At 32.4% G+C, this 22,744-nt stretch overlaps 1 protein-coding gene across 1 annotated transcript in view; it reads left to right on the plus strand.

The window, feature by feature from the left end:
- The window catches only part of LOC105198205, a 153,298-nt gene that overhangs the window by 4,609 nt on the left and 125,945 nt on the right, over positions 1-22,744 (plus strand). The gene's annotated exons all lie outside the window — the stretch shown is intronic.

The raw sequence follows: 22,744 nt of genomic DNA on the forward strand, positions 1-22,744 counted from the left end.
CTCTGACAAGTAGGAAATGCATCCATCGGTAAAGTCAGCTGTCATTAGTTATTTCTTCATATTTTTCGACAAATTTTATTCCTGAATTTTATTCTTCTGGAAAATTGAAAACACTAGTATCTTATTATCATAGTTGTATTTTTCGGAAAAAATTGAAAAAAAACTGATATTTTCCTTGATTTTATTTTTTTGGAAAATTAAAAACACTATTTCCGATAATAAGTATTCAGATGTCAAAGAATCTCGAGTAACATATATTTATATTTAAAAATACAAATTTGCAAAGGATGAAGAGATGTAAAAGTAGCAAAGAAAAGTCTCAGATAAATGCAACTCGAAAGATACCGAAACTCGGACAAAACAGTAATTACTAGAGATGCTTGAGAACTTTAATTTACGTTTTCTACAATATACATAATTGCCTCTCCGCAAAATGGTACGTCCAATATTGCAGTTGTGCCTTTTACTGATACGAAAAGTTGAAAAAGTCTCGCCTTTATTGTATCTACTCGCATTTATGCGACGCCTCTCGTATTTCACCGTGTTTGCAAAAATATTTAATATCCAAGTATCAAAGTTTTCGCATTTCATTAGACTAAATTGCACATTTGTCATATCCTTCAACGTTTGCTATAATGTTTATCCTTTGCGTAAAGAAATAAAAAAATGATGTGATAAATAAAATTTTTGCGCAAACATTTCAAGCGTGAGCACATATTACATCAATTAAACATTTATATTTTTCTTTTATTCTCATTTGATTTGACAGAATATCTCGATATCTCAGAGACTTGTGGCAGTTTAATTTCCCTCCTTTTCACAAAGTGATTCCACACCGTGGAAAACTCTGTTTTCGCTTTCAATGCATTTTCTTACGATTTCCAAGCGTTCGCCTCTGGTCTTTCAATATCCGTTCTGTCGACCCTTCAAACTTTGAAGAGATCTCTACTTCTCTCGCATAGGCTCTCGTAGGATAATTAAACTTACCTGAATACAGCAGGTAGCGATACCTTGCCGTGAAATTGCGAACAATTGAAACAGAGAACAAATATTGAAAAACAGAATTTTTCATCGTAATTATATTATCCGTAAAGTCTCATATATCTGCCGTGGAAAATGTTCGCATCAATACCTAAATCGAAAAAAACAACGGAAATAACGTCAGGACTGCTCATATCGATAAATGTCATTGCATCATCGGAAAAAGGAGCTTTTGATAATTTAAATGTCACTGTAATACACTCGACGAGAGATTTACCAATTGTTAACCTTTAACTTTTATGAATTATAAAGCACGACCTCTGTGCTCCCCCGGGCCATCGAATAGAACTCCAGAGCCACGACAGAAAAATACTGGGCAGACCTCCGAAAGTCCCCGGAAACTCCTCTGGAGCATTGTCAATTCTCAGAAGCCTTACGTAAACTTCGAGACTTTCGGCTTAAAGGCTTGGCGAGCCCTTCCCTCCGAGTTTGTGAAAATCACGAAGAAATCTCTCGCACACGGGTCTCCGACCCGTTCACCTCTTTCACGAGGTTACCCTGTTATTACAACGAAAAAACATAAGATGTGGGTGTGATCTTTTGACCTACAGGCCGTTTTGAATTTCAATATAAATGCGATGTAGCCGCTGCGCCAGCCACGCTCTCCCACGAGATAAATATTTCAATTTTCGCTCTCGCCTACAAGAGATACAATTTATTTATCTTTTATTGGAAGATCGTTAAGCAAAGTTCTCACACAATTATTCGTTCATTGCAAACTTCCGCATCAATTATGCTACCGATAACATCGAAAATCTCACGATATAAAAATAGAGTATTTTACTAGTATAATTGCAAAGAAATTGCATAATTTACATTTCCCCATATTTTTTTACTCTCGTTTCATTTCATTAGTGAAAAAATACATGTTTAAATTCAAAAATATAGCCATGGCATAATTGCATATAATTGGACTGCTAATTAACATATTAAAGAGAACATGTTTGAAGAGAACGAGTTATCGTATAATATAAATTAATGGCAATTTTATGCGTTTACACCGCTGAGTAGTTCAACAAATCCGATATGTAAATAAACCAGTAATATTCTGGAATGCAGTTGATATAAATTGCGTGACTAATTGAATGCAACCCTTTCCTCGCTCGAGAAATCGTTACGGACAGAAATTCCAACGTGTTGACTAAATAATCGCAGCAATCTCCAGGTATTTGCATAAATAAATAAAAAAAAAAAACAGAAACGCAGAACGTCCGGTGATCGCTAATTCAAGATAGAATTCCTGTTCTTCCTTCCGGCCGCGTGACGTCATAGGGCGGTCTGTGCACAGACGCGCGGAGAGGAAGTCGGTACGCACGCGGCGTTCCCCGTACGTAACCCTCGCAAGAAGCGCTGCAAGAAATGAGAATTCCTGAACGGGAAATTTACAGGCGGTAGAACAAACGCACCACGCTGGAAGTCACGTACGCCCGTTTCTGGAAGTGCTTGTGGAGATCAGAGGCGATGGCGATCGAACGCGAGGTTTCCGATCGTGCACGCGCGATAGCACGATCGCAATTTGCTATAGTAATTTATCAGTCTGAAAACTTTTTGCAATAAAATGCACTAATAAGTTGAATATTAGATATCTGAATAATACGAGAAATGAGAAGGGTCATTTTTCGGTTGAAGCGTATCGTGATGTTTAATAATATTTCCATATCATGCAATATTGCGTTTTAACACCGACAATCATATCGACGCGCAGTTTATAGAACTGAAAATATATTTAATAAAATAATTGATGCGGAAATATTATTAAGCGCTAAAAAATACACGTATGTATAAATAATATTTTTTTTTGTATTATTCACACATCGATCTAATATTCAAACTTATTATTGTGTACACATGTTGCCTAAAAAAATAGGTTCTCCCAATTTCTATTACCTATTAATTATTGTGATAAATATCACGACATTTCATACAGCATAAAAAAACCTTGCAAAATAATGCTGCAATATTTTTGCTGTGCTCTATGGAATGCTTTAGCAATCGAATTGGTATGACGTACGAAATGAGAGAGAGTTCCAGGTTTAAACTCTGCAGACTTATTCTGTTATCTCTTTACGACAGTTCAGTATCGTTACATTATCGTTGCATAGCTTTTTCACTCTATACACGTAATATCTGCGCAACGAATGTACATTGATATCGAACTTTCATTAAAAGCTACTGACTTGAGTCATATATAGTACACGATATTTTTCGCTATACATTTTTTACAGTATTTTAAAATTGTAGAGCATTATTTTTTTTTTCAATTTGACAGCAAAATTTGAGGTATTATTTCCAGCTCCAGTTTTTACGATTGAATTTTGAATCCAATAATTATATCGGCACAAAGTTTACAAAACTGAAAAACGTATTAGATGCATAACTTATACGCATAAGTTTTGTTGGCGACTTTATTTATGTATATTAAAGAAACATACATGTTTAATCAAAATATTTTTCCTCACTTGCTATTTTAGGCAATATTTTGAAGGCAAATGGATTCAGCGATTGAAGAAACTTTCGATACGATAAATTCATCGACCCATTTTCGTACTTCAACCTTATTTCTAAATCGCACACCGGAGAGATGGTTCTGTATTGATAAAATGCATACTGTGAAATAGGCAAAAATCGGAAGGAATAAGGTTTGGACTATTCGCCAGCTGTGATAGAACTTCCTGCTCAAGCTCCAGCAAGGTGTCTTTTTAGCCGCGGAAGTAACACATGGGCCAAGTGTTATCATAAAGTAAGATGATTTTTCGATTTCCTGTCCACGGCATTTTTCCGAATTTCGTTCAACCGCTACAATTGGCGACTGTAACACTCTGTAATAATCGTTTCACCAAGTTTGAGCAACTTACATACAATAGAGCCCTTTCTACCAAATACAAAGGAGAATTTTATGTCTATGAATATTGCGCTTTGATGTCAAAATAGGTTTTTTCTGGTTTTAACTACTTATTTTTGCATTTAGAATTATCATAATATATTCATTTCTCATCGCCACTTAGTATTTTCCATTAAAAACTTTTCCTTTTTTGTCGAGCAAACAGCAAGAAACAGGTACTGAGCCAATTGCTAATAGCTCTTTCGGATAATTGATGTGAGACCCAATTTCCCTCCCTTCTGGATCTTTCCCAACGCATGTAAGCGTCGAAGTACAGTTGTGTGATTAACGGCAAACTGTTTCGTCAGCTCTATAGACGATTGAGCTGCATCTTCGAAGAGCAGAGCTTCCAAGTCCTCTTTCATCTCCTGAAACCACAGCGAGGTTTGTCAACGTTAACGTCGGAATTTCCACCTCGAAACCTTTGGAACCAGGATTGGCACATACAGATACAGTGCTTATCATAAGTTTCGCAAACTCTGCTTGTTTCAGCGGTAGTTTTTCTGCGATAAAAATAATGTGGCATACAATGTCGAATATACGAGTAAAATATTTTTCGCTCTCCATTTTCATTTAAATTAAAAATGTTTAATTAAACAAATACGAGCTATCATATGTAGACTCAAATGCAGGTTAATCGGCAACTAAAACATAAATTAGTTGAAAAGATTACGCATCTAGATTTCAGCGCTGTATGGCCTCAGAAACTTATTACGTTTCTAAAATTTAATAGTTGATATTGTTCAGGTTTATAGAGATTTTACTAAAACTAATAAACTATTCTTTCAATTTTATAATGACAACACTACTAGTTCAGGAATAAAAGCTTTTTATATTATTTAAAGAAAAAGTATATGTTATAAATTTTAGAAAGATGATAATAATATTAAACATCTATGAATGATTCTAAACATTAACATATGCAATGATATAATAAATCATTACTTCATTTAAAAACAATCATGTTGTAACAATTTATATCTTAACGCTAAACTTATCTGATAGACATCCAATGATCATTATAAGACTTTACAACCGACATTTTTTTTTTATTTTTACTATATTCCATTAAAAACTATTGTGCCATTCTATAAATTACTGAATTAACTTAACGACAATTACTGATTATTTAACAGTTATGAAAATATTATTAAGCATAAAAATCGCTTTGACTGAAAAAAATGTACTGAATAAAATTCATCTAAACTATATGCACTATAATCTTATCGGTCAATTTTAATCGCTTAAATTTTCTTTCAATCTATATAATAGTCGTTTAATTATTTTTTGATACTAGTAATTTAACACTGCATAATATATATAATTACAATTCGATACTATAATCATGATATTTTATTAGGATATACGAGAAATAATTTTTGGGTCAAATTACCCGCGATATATATATGTATTTCCATCGACATAGCTGCCCTGATAACCGCATTCGAAAATTACCCTCATTATGCGGGAATTTAACTCGCACTCTCAATGGCTTTCGTGAGTTCGTGAACATCGAAAATTACACACAATGATCTCGCACAAAATGAAAACACCCGACATTTTTGGCCACTCGTGATTTGTACACGCAGTATGCGAAAATAATGGTCAAAGAGTTCGCGGGGAGTTAATTGCGAGAGAGAGAGAATAAAAAGGAGAGAATGGGCGGGCCGTATAATTTTCGGCGGCAGAATGGCATGCAGATTTGCGCGTGTACCGAAAAGTACCGGTCTACACTCGGTTCTCGTGACGGGCTTTCAGCCAAAAAGGATTAGTACTGCGCCGTCGCTCTGTCGCAAAAATGCAATCGCAGTTGCAACGTTGCTGCAAATCTTTTTACTTTTACCTCGCATTTCCGCAATCTATTCATCTTTATCATCCTCAGTTTAATTTTTCGCATAGCGTTAGATTACATTTTCGCTATTTTCTGTCGTCACCTCGTATCGAGAATCATTCGTTTGCACTTTATTGTTCTAGGCCTAAGCTTGGGTATAAAATCGATACACAGTAAAGCTATTTTCGTGTAAAACCACAATATTTGAAATTGGATAGAAGCCTTAAGATGGCAAACATAAGAACGGCTAATAATAAGCACACATAATATATGTATATAAATTTAATCAAGTTAATGATTTTTTTCTGACTATACATATATATAGGAAAGAGTGAGATAAATCGGACTTTTTGTTCCAAAACTTTTTTAATTTAAATGAAAACGATTAAACAGATTTACATGCCATTTATAATATAAAGTCCTTATAAAAGACACCAAACATGTGACAGTCATTTGACAGTTCTTTGTCAAAACATTCATAGAATAAACGTAAATGTGTATTTTCAATCAGCGTGCGAAAATTTTTTTTAACCAAAAAATTCTTGTAAATTATTGTGTAAAAATTAAAAAGTGTAAAAGTTTTAAAAAGTAATTGATTAAAGATAATTGAGGAGTGTAAAATTCAAAAAATATCAAGCGTTTTATGATCACTTTTACGATATTGTAAAATTTGTTTCCAAAGATCAAAAAGACTCTTGTCAAATCGGACCTCTCATCGGAATTGCAACCTGATCGTAAGCACTGGTGATCAAATCTGATCCTAGAAATGTTAAATCAGTAAAATGTTATGAGTTACCAGACTCGGAATAATTGAATTTTATTGATTTTAACTCTTAATTTAAACGGTCACTAATTTTTTTCTGAATAAAATTTTTACTTTTAACTGTCAAATCACTCGCGTTTTTACTCATTAAAAAAAATACACTAATATCTTTTAAAACTCTATCTAAAATTCGACAAAAATAAGGATATCTGATTTGCAACAAAGATGGGCATATTTAAAACCACTGGTTCCAAATCAGATCAAAAAATTATATTTACATTTTCCATTATAATTCAATATAGGTAAGAAATATATCAAAATAATCTAAAGCAAAAATTAGGGAATTAAATGAAATCTTTCGAACGGCACGTTCGGTTTTATGATTGGAGTTTATTTATGTCTTGTAAAAAGCAAAAACTGCAAATAGGTTCAATTTACCTCATCCTCCCTTATACTAAAAAAAAACTTGACCAAATTTTTTTAACCGAATTACATTTTTATTAAGTATTTATGTATTTAAATTAAATATATAAATGCTTGAACTGAAAAAATTGAACTTAAATATGCAAGTACTTGAATTAAAGAAATTTAAGCAATTTAGTCAAGTCAACAATTTTTTGTCATTGTGTATGTATATATATGCAAGAACGCAACAATATATAAATGCAAAGCATCAAGTAAAAAAATGCTCAATAAACGTCATCATTCACAAGTTTCCCGTCAAATGACTCACCATAAAATAATTCCAACATAATACATTTACAACTGTAATATTTTCGTCATGTCACGATCAGCTTTATTTTCTCGTTACTGGTCGATTGAACTTGTAGAATTCTATTTAACGCGAGTGCGGAAACACGATGTTGTTTCATGCGAGGCGACAAAAGGTATATTTCGTGCGTCGTTGGACTCGGTTCAAAACGATTTGAAGCTACGTGCGGTGTAGCAAGTGCCTGAACGGACTTGTTGCTAGATGCGAAACGTCACGTATGATGGTGGCAAATAGACAATTGGCTCACAGTATCGTGCGTAATAAATCACGCCCTCTTTATGTCCCGACATATAATTATCTAACTCATATAACAAAAAAGTTTTATACGCGTCAATGCCACGGCCAAATTGAAGATCAATTTTAAACGCTTCCGTTATAGCGTTGTCGATATCCGTGATCCAATTATAAAGCTAATGCAAATGAAAACAAAATTAGAAGAATTCGCCACTTCATTTCGTATGCTTACAGCATCAAAGAACTTCCCACGCAATAAGCAGGTGGTTAACGAGCATCTCCATAGTTAGCTGACGCCCTTTGATCAATTAAGCTACTAAAGTATTCTCGTGCATCACCGCATATATGCGGTATTTACTACACGGAAGCAACAACAACACATAATGGTTATTGACTGAATTAATTACTTGCTAAATTGACAAGCACAATATAAGACACTTTTATAAGATTTTAAGACAAAAATTCTTCGATGCAAAGGTAAATATTTTAAAATTGACGTTACAAAATAACGTTTTTGTCCTTTATTGTAAATCTTTTTATTTTTTTTATTCTTATCTTCAATATAGAAATTTGTTGGAATTTCTGCGTGACGAGACATTGCATCGAGAAGACTGTTCACGCGATGCGAGCGTAACGAGTTTCTCATTCCTCGATTGTAGCCAACCCTTTAATAATGAAGGCGACAAAGTTTCGGTGAGATCCATTGGCGGGAAGTTGTCTAAGCCCGGTTGTATCAAAGTTCAATTACGTCTGATGCTAAAGTTCCATTAAGAATTGTGAAATTGCATTATCATCGCCAAACTTCCTCACTCGGTGCTTTGCATTGCGTTTTTAACGAAAGATACATAAAGAATAGCGTGCTTCCGTGCGCGCTTTCCAAAAGTAACTTTCTGAACCAAAATACAAACACCGTTTCGCCAAACTGTCGCCTTTTCCAACTTTCTTTCAGTTATTTGCAACACACTGGTAGAACGTAAACATTATTTCATCATGTCAAATATATAACATGCAATAAAACTTTCCTACCTCGAGAGATATGCCATAAATAAACGAACAAAATATTTAAAAATTCCTTCCTTCAATTGCTATTAAAAAATAATTCAAACTTTTATATCATCGGAAATAATCTTTTATAAGAACCATTATGTCTTACGAAGATCGTTTGGTCACAGTTATACAAGAAACATACAACCCACAAAATTATAATTTTTGAATTATTATAATCAATGAGAGTAATCTGAACAGTTTTGTAAACAAAACAGATCCAAACCTAATATGTTAAATTAATAAAAAACAGTTTTATCTACATTTCTAAATCACATCAAATATTATTTGCATTTCTCTCGAAATAAACTTCATAATGGTTAGACGTTTCTTGTATAACTGTAGCCATTTAAAAAATGTATAAAAGTTTGAAAAATAACAAGGTAGTCCTTCTCTCTGTTAGTTTGCAATTTAAAATAAAATAAAAGAGAAAACCAAAGTTTTCTCTGTTATCTTTTTCTATTATTAATCTTGTTGAAAAAAGTGTTTCTTTAGGAGATTACTCTATTTCCATAGGAAATTAAGGGAAAAAATATCGCGCGCTATATAAAAGCCACGAATTTTTTTTTCTGGTTGAACATCGATTTGACTGGGTTATATGGATGCACTGTGAAAAATTGAAATGCTCCACGTGAAGCTGTTACACGATATTGGTTTCTCGTGCCGAAATTTAATGCGTGCTCGACTCAAATGGACGATTTTCTGTAACGAAATAAGACAGAACGAGAACAAATGTTTCTGCAATTACGGTCGTATTCATAGAATATTAAACTACTAAAAAAAAAAGATGCCATTTAAAAACAGACATATGCTGTCCATATAGAGTGCCAGTAGAGTTTATGATAAAAAAATATAACGATAAGAAGAATAACGCAAAAAACATTCGCGTATCGGCTTGCTAAAATGATCAAAAGTATAGATCGCAACGTAAACCACATCAAATAAGTGGTTCTATCACACTGTGAGCATTCACACGTGACAATTAACGCAAACGACCGCTTGCATCGTTACTTTCCACACAACTACGCTCGCAATTATCGTTGAATATCGCATGAATATTGCACATTTACACAGTTACTAAATAAACGTAACGTTCCAAAATCTCTGCACCTACTCTCCTTTATATCGATCAGTATATTCCAAAAAAAAGTGCAAGATAATTCCATACGAGAGAGAAATAATTATATTTCCATAAGATAATTTATTGTTTCTATTCTGCACGCCGATTCGCAGCACATTCGTTAATCACAAATTTTTATAATTCCGATACGAGTGATATATTACTAGATATTAAATTATTACTAAGTAAAATTTAGTATTTCATTTCAGTAAAAACGTACTGTAAAATATAGTGTATTATAGATATAGTAAAATACATAAATTTAAAAAGTTTACAAAAGTGTAAAGGAGCAAAAAATGATAACAAAACGAATTAGTAAGAGTCAGCGCCGTGTGTGTTTAATTAATTTAAGGACTGCGCTGACTCCTATTAGCCCGTTTTATTTGTTGAAAATTTAGAAGTCCATTAAATCAATTTTAGTTTTAACGCTAAAAAGTTTTCTTTCTTTTTTCCCTTGGTACGGAATAGATCAAGATTTCTGAAAAGATTTTTTTCAAAAAAAAAGAAAAAAGCGAAAACGCCATAAAATCTCGGATAAGCTGTTTGCTAGCGTCTTTTATATATATTCAAAGTCGAAATGCGAGTTTCTTGATCATGAATGCATTTCAATACGTACAAGACAAGTGCACCTGTGAAATCGAGGACGTCGCATGACGATGGGAGTTATCGATTCATTTTCTTGCTGCCGTCACACGCGGTATTGTTAGCGTTAGCCCCGTTTAAAAACGACAGGAAAGAATTATGCTTTAACGTACGCTCTCTTCCTTCGCGGATTTATTCGTCAGCGACGGCTGCGCATGCATCACCGTAATGAATTGCATCGATGCAACTCGACGATGAATGCCGCTCTCGAATAACAAAAATCACGACCGATGCATGCGCAACGGTTTTATTTACGCTTTCGATCACGCACTCGAATATATAGTAATTATTTAGTGATAAAAAATGTAACGTGACGCGTTTCGTTCGTCACTCTGAAATTGAACATTTCATACGCGATTTATTTATTTATCCTTTTTTTTTATTGTGACAGAAAAAGAAAATAGATTTGCCTGCTTTTTCAAATTAATAATTTATACCGTTGTAAATGCAATTAAAGTGTCCTGGATTTTGTATTTTCACCCGCCTGCGTAAGCGGCAACATTTCGCGGAAATATCAGATACTCGGAAAAGTGGCCAGTAATAGCAACAGGAAAGTAGCTCGGTATCTACGAAGAAGCTCTTGGAGGAGAATAACGCCTAAATAATGTTCTCATAAAATGCAAAATTACTAAATAACGAGCCAAAACACGTGGCTACTACGTAACGAGTCAAAATGAAATATTTTTGTTAAATACGTTAAAATATCGTAACAGTTTTTCTTAATGTTTGCCCGCACAAATGTGTAAATGCAATTCCATTTCTGTCCAGCATAAGCGATGATCACAACAAATATTTGCAAAAGTTAAAATTGAGATTCCAGAGGGATTTCGAATTGATACGAAGGATTGTGGAACTAGATCATGCAATCTCATCGCGGTGCATTATCCCGATTACGTAATACGACATCCATCCCTTTGGACAAATTGGAGGCACACGAATCCGACCGCAAGCGTCACGTAGATGTTGAAACTCAAGCAGTAAACCAAGCACTTGCAATGTTTCCAACACCACGATACACAATATATAAAGTAAATTATAAAATTAAAAAATGCAATAGCATTATTAGTAATATAAAATAATATTTCAGTTGTTCTGTTTAATAATTAGATGAAATTTTGTTACTAACATGAGCAGATAACGATCCTTGATCCCTACTCTATTTAATGCTCGACAGTCTACACAAACTCTCGGCGTTCCGTCTCGTTTTCTTACTACCACCACTCAACTAACATATTTGAACGAAGAGGGTTCTACTATTTCTTCTGTGATTCATTGCTCTACCTGCTCTTCTATTTTTTTTCTACTAATTTTTCTGTTTAAAAACGGCAAACGTTTTGTTATTGCAACAATCTTTTGATTATAGCTGACTGTAATCGTCATTTCAATATTATTATAGAGGGTTGGGTAAGTTAATAAATTTTTTTAAATAATTAAATTAAAATTGATGGCACTTAACATTAATTTAATTACGTTAAAAGTTAAATAAATAAAAAATTAACTCAGTTAAAGTTATATTAATATTAAATTAACTTAAGTTAAAATAAAAGTTAATTTTAAAACTCGTTATTTATATAAAATTAAAATATAGTAATTGTTTAAAATTGTTTTATTCTAAATAACAAAGCAATAGTATAAATCATAGTATAAGTTATCAAATAAATTTTTTATTTTATTTATAATTTAAGTTTATATGAAATAGCGAAGAAATATTGTTTTTTATATATAGACATGTATTCTTTACAATTTTTATATATATTATAATTAAATTATTAAAAATATAATTTTACATATAATATAAAATATAACCTCACATATAACCTACATCGTTAAAATATAATCCTATTAAAATTTATCATTAATAAAGTAATTATTAAATTTTAATTAAAATCTTATTTCAAAATGACAATCGATTAACTTTTTTCATAAAACATCAAATAGCAAACCACCTGCACTAAACATTCGTTTTACATGTGCTGAGGTTGGTACCGATATATTATACTGTCATTAATACAGATAAAAAACTTAACGTAAAAAAAACTAATAAGTTAACATTTAAAAATAACTAGTTAAAGTTAAAAATTAACGCATTTGAAATTAACTAAATTAAGTTAAAAGTTATTAACTTTTTAACTTTTTGCTTAACTTTTAACTTTTTAACTAATTACTACCCAAGCCTCTTCATCTTCTGTAGTTGATCTTCTGCGGCAAATCTTCCAGAAGATTCTCCACTTCTTCCTTCTTCTGTTTGCAAGGAATATGTACATTATCATCCGGCCTACCCTCTGTGACGTAATTAAGTAGTAACATCGTATCTTCGCGTGTCTAATTTTGGTACTCAAATATGAATTAGATTGATTTAAATGTAAATTACATTTGAATTAAAAAAATGCTTGACCAACGATGATCTTCATGTGTTTAATATCTCTCTAACGATAGTAATCTTCGAACTCGTTGGAAGTGAAAGCTGTCCCTCAATCGGAAATGATACAGCTGGGGTTTCCAAATGCACTCTTCTACAGTTCTAATTTTTCTATAATTTCTTTCAAGGTTGTGTACTTCATTTGATATAGCCATATGAATTTTGTAAAGATGTTGATTACCGCCTTCTCTTTGTACACGCAATTTTATTATATTCATTAAAATGGTCTTTTAATCTTATAATAATTCCATGAAATATATTGAGAGAGTAAACGCAATTATCAACATTGCATCTTATTCGAGGAAGTTCTGTGTTCGCATACAAAATATGGCGTTAGATTGAGTCACTTAATTTCTTCGTCTATTTCACATCGCATTTCATGTATTAGTTTTGTATGACAATGTAGCAGGTGTTGTTCAAATTTTTTCACAAATATATCTTTGCAGCGATTTTTACAGATATTGCATTTTGCATAAGGCTTTCCATCTGGTTTGAAATATCGCCATACCAAATTATCAGAATTTCCCCGGCTTAGCAATTCTTCAAGATTTTCTGTGTCTTGCAAAAGTGCATCATTCGGTTGTTTACGAGCACTTGCACTTGCATTGTCCTCTGCGGTTATTAGCTGTATCCTTTCATTGCTGTCTTCAACAATTTCTTCTGTTATTACGAATGTATTATTTCTTAGTACAGAAATCCTTTTACATATATTTCTACATATATAAAAATTTTTACAAATATAAAAACTTTTTACATATATAAAAATATATGTAAAAGGATGTCTGTGCCAAAAATTAACACACATGTAATGGCCGAATAAGTCATTGAAGACAGCAATGAAAGTATACAGCTAATAGCCGCAGAAGACAATGCAAGTGCAAGTGCTCGTAAACAACCGAATAATGCACTTTCGCAAGACACACAAAATCTTGAAGAATTGCTATGCCGGGGAAATTCTGATAACTTGGTATGGCGATATTTCAAACCAGATGGAAAGCCTTATGCAAAATGCAATATTTGTAAAAATCGCTACAAAGGTATGTTTATGAACAAATTTGAACAACACTTGCTACATTGTCATACAAAAGTAATAAATGAAATACGATGTGAAATAAATGAAGAAATTAGGCGTCTCAATCTAACGCCATATTTTGTATGCGACACAAAACTTCCTCGAATAAGATGCAATGTTGATAATTGCGTTTACTCTCTCAATATGTTTCATGGAACTATTATAAGATTAAAAGAGCATTTTAATGAATATAATGAAATTGTGTGTACAAAGATTTTTGTGTCAAGAAATAACACAAATGGCAAAACAAATAACTAAAGACTTATTCCCTGTTCTAATATATTGAGAGTGTAAATTATTAACATTGCATCTTATTCGAAGAAGTTCCGTGTCGCATACAAAATACGCGATGAAAGATTTAAACGCCTAATTTCTTCATCTATTTCACTTTGTATTTCATATATTAATTGACATTGTAAAAAGTGTTGCTCAAATTTTTCCAATGTTGGACCGCATAGATTTTTACAGATATTGCATTTTGCACAATTTCTATCTGGTTTGAAATATCGCCATACCAAGTTATCAGAATTGTCCCATGGCAATTGTTCAAAATTTTCTGTCTTGCAAAAGTACAGTCAGTTGTTTACTAGCACTTGCACTTGTGTTGTCTTCTACGGCTTTTAGCTGTAAAGTTTCATTGCTGTGTTCAGCTACTCGTTTTGTCATTACATCTGTGTTATTTTTTGGCACAGAAATCCATGTACATATATTGTTATGATATTTATTCATATGGCTTAATCCTTTTGTTCCGTGAAATATATTGAGAATGTGAATGCGATTATCAACATCGCATCTTAATCGAGGGAGTTCTGTGTCGCATACAACATATGGAGATTTAAACGCTTAATTTCTTCTTCTTCATTTATTTCAGATCGTATTGGTGTGAAATACCGCCATACCAAGTTGTAGGAATTACCCCAATGTTTCATGATCTTCTGTGTCTTGCGAAAAAACATCAGTCTGTTGATAACTTGTACTTGCGTTGTTCTCTTCGACTGTTGGCTACGGTGCTGTTTCGTTTGTATTTCTTCGTTAATTCTAAGAGTCTTTCACTTTTTTCGTGATTATTCAAGTGACCTTTTAAGTTATCTATTCCATGAAATATGTTGATAATGCAATCGTGAATAACGCGTCTTGCTCCAAAATCTTTAAATTTACATCGAATGTAAAATATTCTGCTGAATCGGCACGTCTAATACTTTAACGTATTTCTGTTATTACTTCTGCATGTTCACGTACCTCTAAATTTAGCACTTTCTCATTATGGTAGAATTCATTACATATATTGTATTCTTTTCCTGGTCGTTGAGTGACATAGTGCCGTACTAAGTTTTGGAACATTGTTATTTTTCAGTTTGCATTAATTATTTTAAGAGTACACTGCTTTGAAGTGCTTTTAGTCTTGTTTACTGCTGACTGATAACATTAAGACCTTATTCCTAATTGTATAATTGAAAATACATGCAAGCGTGTGTTTTTTTTTAACTTGAAGACTTTTCGAAACAAATATTAATGTATTCAAATATTGTATTTTAAGAATAATTCAGTAATTTTGTTATATCAAAATATCATAAATGCAATAAAATATCATAAATATAGTAAAAATAATATTTTTATAGTAAATAAATAAAGAAGATGTAAACTTTTTCAGGAATCCTTATTAGAAGCATTTTGCAATGACCATTCTAGCTTTGAGCTGGTCATCTGTAATCAAAAAACTGAGAAATGTAATTTATATAGAAAAATTATCTATAGATAATCTTGAGCACTATAGTGCCCAATGATGCATTTTTTTTAAATTTAATTTACGACTAAATGGTTGGTGTTTAAAATCGAAGGTATAATATTTCGATAAAATTTGATCGTTTTTATGGATAAAAAAAAACGCAAAAAAATAAGCCACTGTCGGATACTAGATTTTTTAGTATTAAAGAAACCTACAAAGTTTTATTTTTATCGATGTAGCGGTTCTCGAGATACTCGTATTTAGTTAGATCATCGATTTTAAAAATGCGGTTTTGAGAAAAACGCGTTTAAAGCTACAAATTAAATTTACAACCAAATAAAAAACAAATTTTGTAACTTACACTCAGTCTATTCCAGAGTCATATAGTAAATCCCCCAAAATCAGTTACAGCCTCCAAATTTGAGCTTGTCGCTTAAGTGCTCTTGCCTCTTGAGTCCAGTGCTGTGCGCAGAGATCCGAAATTTTGATACGCGTAAGAATTTCTTTGTCGACGCATCTGTGAGTGTTCGAGCCACTACAATACAATAGCTTGAAACATTTTAAGAAATGCAGCATTACTTTCGTTAATATACCAGCGGCGATATATGTAATTGTTTCTACGGTTTTATTGCCGCTTGGAATAATTTTCGGATTAATTACGTCCTCTGGCATTTTCATTCTTATTTTTTGGCCGATGCACTAAAACTCTCTTCATTATATTATATCTGTTTCGGATGCGCAGACTTCCTTTCCATTGCTCTCAATTTCCACAGGTTAATTGTTTGTCTCAAATCCTTTTTAGGTGTGCGATCCATAATGATAAATAAAACAAAAGATCACAGAATAAAATGCTACGATAGAAGTTTCGAGTATACTGCTCGACTGTTAATGCTCTGCTCTCTACTAGTACTAATATAGACGGGCCCAGTTTTCCGCGCATGCGCATCAGATTAGGTTTCAGTAAAGTATTTATTAGTGACAGAAAGGAGATCTTTGGTAGCCCATACAAATTTATAAATTTACAAATTTAGAGAAATATTAATATATTTTATACATTTCACATATATAAATATATACATATAAAATACAAATTAAAAATGAAATAATTTCTATTTAATAATAAAGAATAACCATCCTAATCTAACAAAAAACCTGTCAAAACTAACGCGCCCATTTCTTGGTACACTGGTCACAGCACGGATTGTAATCGCGCATGCGCGAAAAACCGGACCCGTCTAATAATACAACGAGTTTCTGGGATTTTGAACATCAAAGGGTCGTTACTCTTTTAACGGTTTTTAACGGTTTCGTATAGCCCAAGGATAGAGAGACGCAGCATAAAACCCTGCCTTAGGCAAGAAGAGTTTTTCTCTCAGGTATGCAGGGGGAACTATTCTCCGCCATGATTTCAAAGAACTTATACATAGATATGTGTCAGTGACATCCCGCTTGTGCTATGTTAGCGTGACAGATAGAAAGTTAGATACTCAAACTCATTCGTCTCATTCATCAACGTTAATTCACTCTTTAATTAAAAATAAAAATGGTAAAATCCATAGTAGCAGGATGTTTCACGACAAATTCTTCAGATAAATGTAAAAATAAAAGTTCAGAAAGTATTGGAACAAAATATAAAAATTAGTTTCCGCTGCTAAAAAATTATATTAATCTTATTAATACGTAATATTTTATTTTTATTAATATAAAAAAATACTTTGTTGATACTATTGACATATGCGTTAAATAATTAAAGAAAAGTAATGTACAAAAATTAACAAAATTTTAAACTTTATTACACCATTTATTTAGCACATACACTGTTCATGTTTTACGTGCGCGATCTTTGCAATTAACAAGTATAGCCTTAAGTATTTACTAACCCAAATATAAACTGTACTAATGTAGAATTCCGTCTCTTTCTAATCTCTTTCTATTTGTCAGAAGATACAGATAGGTACTTCTTTTCCCTCTCTCTCGTCCCGCATCTATCTCTACTTCCTATTAGACTAGCATTCCAATATAGATTATAGTTCACTGACTGATATAGAATATACTTCTTATACACTCGTAGAAAGGGACTGCTGTCGCTTCGCGTGCATCTTGTGAATCGGAAAGTTTTCCACACATGAAAGACTTAAAAAATTTTTTTCTTGAAAATGAGGCAAAATACTCTTTTGAATTTTTTTAAGCTGTAGGAAAACTTAAAATATAAAAAGAAATTTTTCTGATCTTTTTATTCCCTCCCAGATTGTTTAAAAAATTGTTAAAAAATTTATTGTTAAATAAACACTGAAGAAAAGAAACTTTCTTGCAATATTCATGTTTTTCTCGTAAACTACAACATTTTCCGCAAAAATTAAAAAAAAAAGAATTGAGCTAGTGTTAATAGCAAGAGAGTTATGAATTTTTTAACAAACTAGTCAAATTTTTAATTGTTTATATTTCCATTATATATTTCCATAATTTTGTAATTAAAAACAACTTTTAGCACAAAATTATATCTCCGTGAGTACTATAAATGTGCAAAATTTTAAAAATTTCTAAGAGACAACTGATCCGCTTCACGCGAAATAGCTCGTACGCACCACGAACACAAAATATATTCCTGTGCAACACCGCACTGCATATTTCATCAGAAAACCGCAAACGTGACATATTTTACATATTTTCTAGCATTATATTAGGTATATGTAAGAATATTGTTGTGTGGACAGTTAATTCAAGTTAACGAGTCGCATATTAGGAACCGTATTAACAACTATATTATATATGAATTTATTTTTCAATAAAATCAATAAATTCGAAGAATTCGTATTAAAAATAATGTACTTCCTTTTCCACTATTTATTATCTTGTTTTTACATTTATGTAATATTCCAACCGTTTGAAGGTTCTTAGTCGTCAAACGGAATTTTTGAATATTGGAAACAGTTCTCTGATCGGTATCTGCAGAATTCAGTGAGCCATAAACGTTGCTTCACGAGTGTACGAGTAAATGCTGCGAAACTCAAAGGTGAGACGAGATTGCGGGATAATGGAACTTCAGAAACTGCAGCGCATAGTATGCCCCATCGAAAAGAGACATTGGCCACGCGATCAAACCATAAACGCAGGCACGTAACACCCTCATCAAAGTTGCAAAGCTTTTATTAGCAATATATCAAAACAATACAGAAACAGTCACAATGATGGGCACGCGAATATCGGATATTACAATTCACGGTGCTCGCAAAGCACTAGTGATATTAATAGTCGTTTATGTTAAAGGAAATAATATTCGCATATCTGTGTAACAGATATCGTAATTGTGCAGATGCACAGCACTATTAATAAATCATGTTAAAACTTTTGGCAAATTTATATTATGCAGGGAAGAAGGAAAATTATAATCATGTGTATAATAATTAATTGTACATATCGATTAATTATACATATTGATGTATTTACGCACAGAAGAGAAGTACGGATTTGTTAAATAGATAGAAAGATAATTATTAAGGAATTAAAATAACGGTTAAATTCATTACCGCTACTATAAAAATATAACATTATATAAACAAAACAAGTAATGGTAACGGTAATAATATTACAAATTATTTCTCAACTCTTATAATTTCAGTTATCAAAATAATTATCTAATTGATAAATTAAAATATGGATCATATCGTATATTATGCAATTGTGTAATGCTAATGTGTTTATTACATAAATAATATATAAACCCTAATTTGTTACTATCATCGCAACATTATACTACCATTATACTACCATTATTATTATTCCATATCATTAAAGGGATATTATATCTGCAAATGAGAGAGATCTACATCGGCAGATGCATCGGCAGAATGCATGCATTGCATACAGGCAAGGTAGTAGTCCGAGAGTAGGTACGAGAGTAAAGGGCAGTAGGAGGAATCAGGAAACTCGAGAATCAAGGAGCTGCCCTTGTTACGATGAGTCACGTCTCTGAAACCGAATCCCTTTCTATCCCTTTCGAACCGTCGAAGCTCAGGTACGCGTAAATCGTAGAAGTTCTACAGCACGTTCGCTTCTATTTCTCTCGGTCCATCCAAATTAAATTATCAACTTCTGTATGATTAGAAAAACGAGTTTACACAACTATCGCGGCTGAAAGAAACGTTTCTTTTCGCGAATAATCACGGAAAGTAATCCGAGCGATTCGACAAACAGCTTTCAAGAATTTTGATCACGTTTCTTTTTTCTTTTCGTACGAGAGACGGAAGAGAGAAAGTGCGAAAGATATGAACGCGCTTTCTCGGGAGTGAAGAACTTCCGATGAAGAATAAAGTAGAAGTAAAATGTATCCGCCGTTGGGAGACCCGAGCAAAACTTTATATATCGAGGTGAATTTCAGATACCGATCCGACTGTGGAACTGATATTTACGACGGAGGCATCCATCGAAGGCATTTTATTTCACGCAATACCTATTGTTTGCATAACGTGATACCTTAACCCCTACGATCATGAATACGTAATTTGTGAATGATCCGCCGTACTCATAGCATGGTAAACACTATTTTCAACGGCAAACCTGATTTGCATTAAGATGATCCCACACTGCCCACAGTGTACGGAATTAAATATAATGATTAGATTAATATTTTTTAAAATAAACTGTATTACTTGCGGTTACAATTTAATTACAAACTGTTATTCATGCTAATTAGAAAGACATTTTAAATCACTGGTTTAACTAAATTATTCCTATGATAATAATACAAATGTAATAAATAATGCGGTGAAATTAACTTTTAAGGAAACTTTGTAAAATACATATCTACGTCACGATCAGATTTCTAATCCCGTAGTATTCAAAACAATGTCTTCATATATCATGCTGTATTATTATGCACAGGATGATGTAGCAGCATAAAATATTGTATATCGTGCAGCAACTACGAATGCGTTGGACATGTCGCATGTATGCGTTCATTCGGCATTGTTAAATTAAAGCTGCTTATTCTTTCCTTGCGAATTTTTTAACGTGCATAACGGCCATGAATACCGAATCGTTCCATTCGTCGAAGAAGCGATTGCTTCTTTCGCCGGAAAAGGTTTTCGCCGATCTATTTTTCCGTAGATGCAATTGTCTCCTTGTCGATTACCACGTATCTATACACGTCATTTTCATCCTATCTTTCTATAAATTCGCGCAAAAACAACGAGCAGATAATTCGATGCTGCGTCTTGCAAAATTTTTAAAAACTGTTCCACAAAGAAATCGTTCCAATCAATTTTTTTTTTTTGTATTTTACTCACATGCGTTACAGACGTATATCAGATATTATTCACGTTCAATTTGCTTATAAATTGTAAGATATCGTGAAACAGATTTCACGTTATCTTACAATTTACAAGTAAATGGAACATGAATAAAATCTTTTCTAAACACCGATAGAAAATTATATACGTAAAATTGGTCTAGAATATCTCAAAAAAAAAGAATAACAAAAGATGAACAGAAGCGGTATGCGTAAATAAAACATAAAGAAATGAATTTTACGAGTTTCGTGGCTCTATGGAATATCTAGAATTACTATAAGTTTTTTTCGAGATACTTTATTTCTTAATCGGAAATACTTTTATCGATACAGCAGTAAGATGCATCAGCATATGCGGAGAAATTTGTGCTAGCAACATAAATTAAACTCGCTAGAGTAAAGCCAAATCTTATTGTTAGAGCGCTAGAATTCCCTTATTGTTTGCCAGTCTAGCCTGCCTTTTGTTCGCAAATCTGCCAACAGACGGGCAGACACGAGGAATAAGCACGCGGGAACGGCTCGGGGAAAAAAACGCAAGAACCGAAAGAAGTGCATAGATCTCTCCAGTTATTGCTAATTGTAATAATCTGACAAATACAAGAGAGATTTATGTTGCTCTACGCATCACTTACATATTAATCGTCGCGAGATTCGTCTACACGCATTGTTGCCATTAACCGTATTAGCCACTTCTATTATTTTGGCACTCAAATCACTATTCCAAATGTCATTACTTCAGAGATTTACCACTTCAGATGTCAGTAGTTTTAGCCTGACAAGACAGCAATTAATTCCATATTTCTTAAAGAGCACGATTATGATCGTAAACTTGCGAAAATGTTCGCGCGAGTAATTATAAAGGCGAAATCAGTCTGTAATAAAGAGAGTTCTCGCACATTAAATGGGGGTATGATTTGCGAGGACAAAATATCAGCATCAATATTTATAAGATTTTTGCATTGCATGATGTAAGTAAAGAAAATAATTAGTCAAAATAAAACTTTGCTTTTACATTCTTTGCATATCAAATAGTTACCTGTTACATTGTATTTGTTCCATATGTTTCATCTTAGTTTTCTATCAGTTAAGTTATACACACTTTCCGAGTGATCAATTTTCAAGTGTATCTTTAAAACATATGCTCCATGTGCAAAGAAAATCTTTTTTTTGCAATGCTTGCGTTTTGCTATTTGTTCTGATATTTTGTAATTTTACATTATAATGTTACGCTCTGAGTAACAGTCTAGTTGTGTTGTGCACATGGCATAAGTGATTTTTCAACATTTGCCTTTGATCACTTGTATAAAATTTTTTGCACAATAATTACATCTTACTAATTCCGGATTTTCTTTTATGTAATGTTTCGATATCTATCGCAGATAATTACAAACATCTGCCATAATAATCTTCTACATGAGATAAAGTTTGATATTAACCAGTATAGAAAGCGCTTGAAAAAGTAAAATATAGAAAGTCGAAAAGAGGGATATTGTTCTTTGTTGAAATATAAATATTTATATTCTTGAATTAGCCTAACAGATTTAAAAATGTATATGTAAAATTAGACCAGATTGGAAAATAATAATTTTGAATCAATAAAATAATTACGTAAAACGCCCAAGCATGATGATAATACTATAAATAATTTGAACATTATATCAGCTTGGATGTTGAACATATGTAATTATTTTTACATTTCTATCTAGCTAAATTTTACGTACTTCAGAGAAATTATTCTTATCGTGTTAACGTTTGAATTAAAACGCAATGACAATTTATAACTACACATGAGAAATTAAAATTCAAAAAAGCTAAATTAATTTAAACACAAATGTACATTCAGAATGTTTCAAAACAACATTGACACCGCGTAAGTGCTAATAAAGTGCTAATAAAGTGTCAAACATTTTTT

This window comes from Solenopsis invicta, chromosome 12 (assembly GCF_016802725.1).
Source record: "Solenopsis invicta isolate M01_SB chromosome 12, UNIL_Sinv_3.0, whole genome shotgun sequence".
In the NCBI taxonomy this organism is placed as follows: Eukaryota; Metazoa; Arthropoda; class Insecta; order Hymenoptera; family Formicidae; genus Solenopsis; species Solenopsis invicta.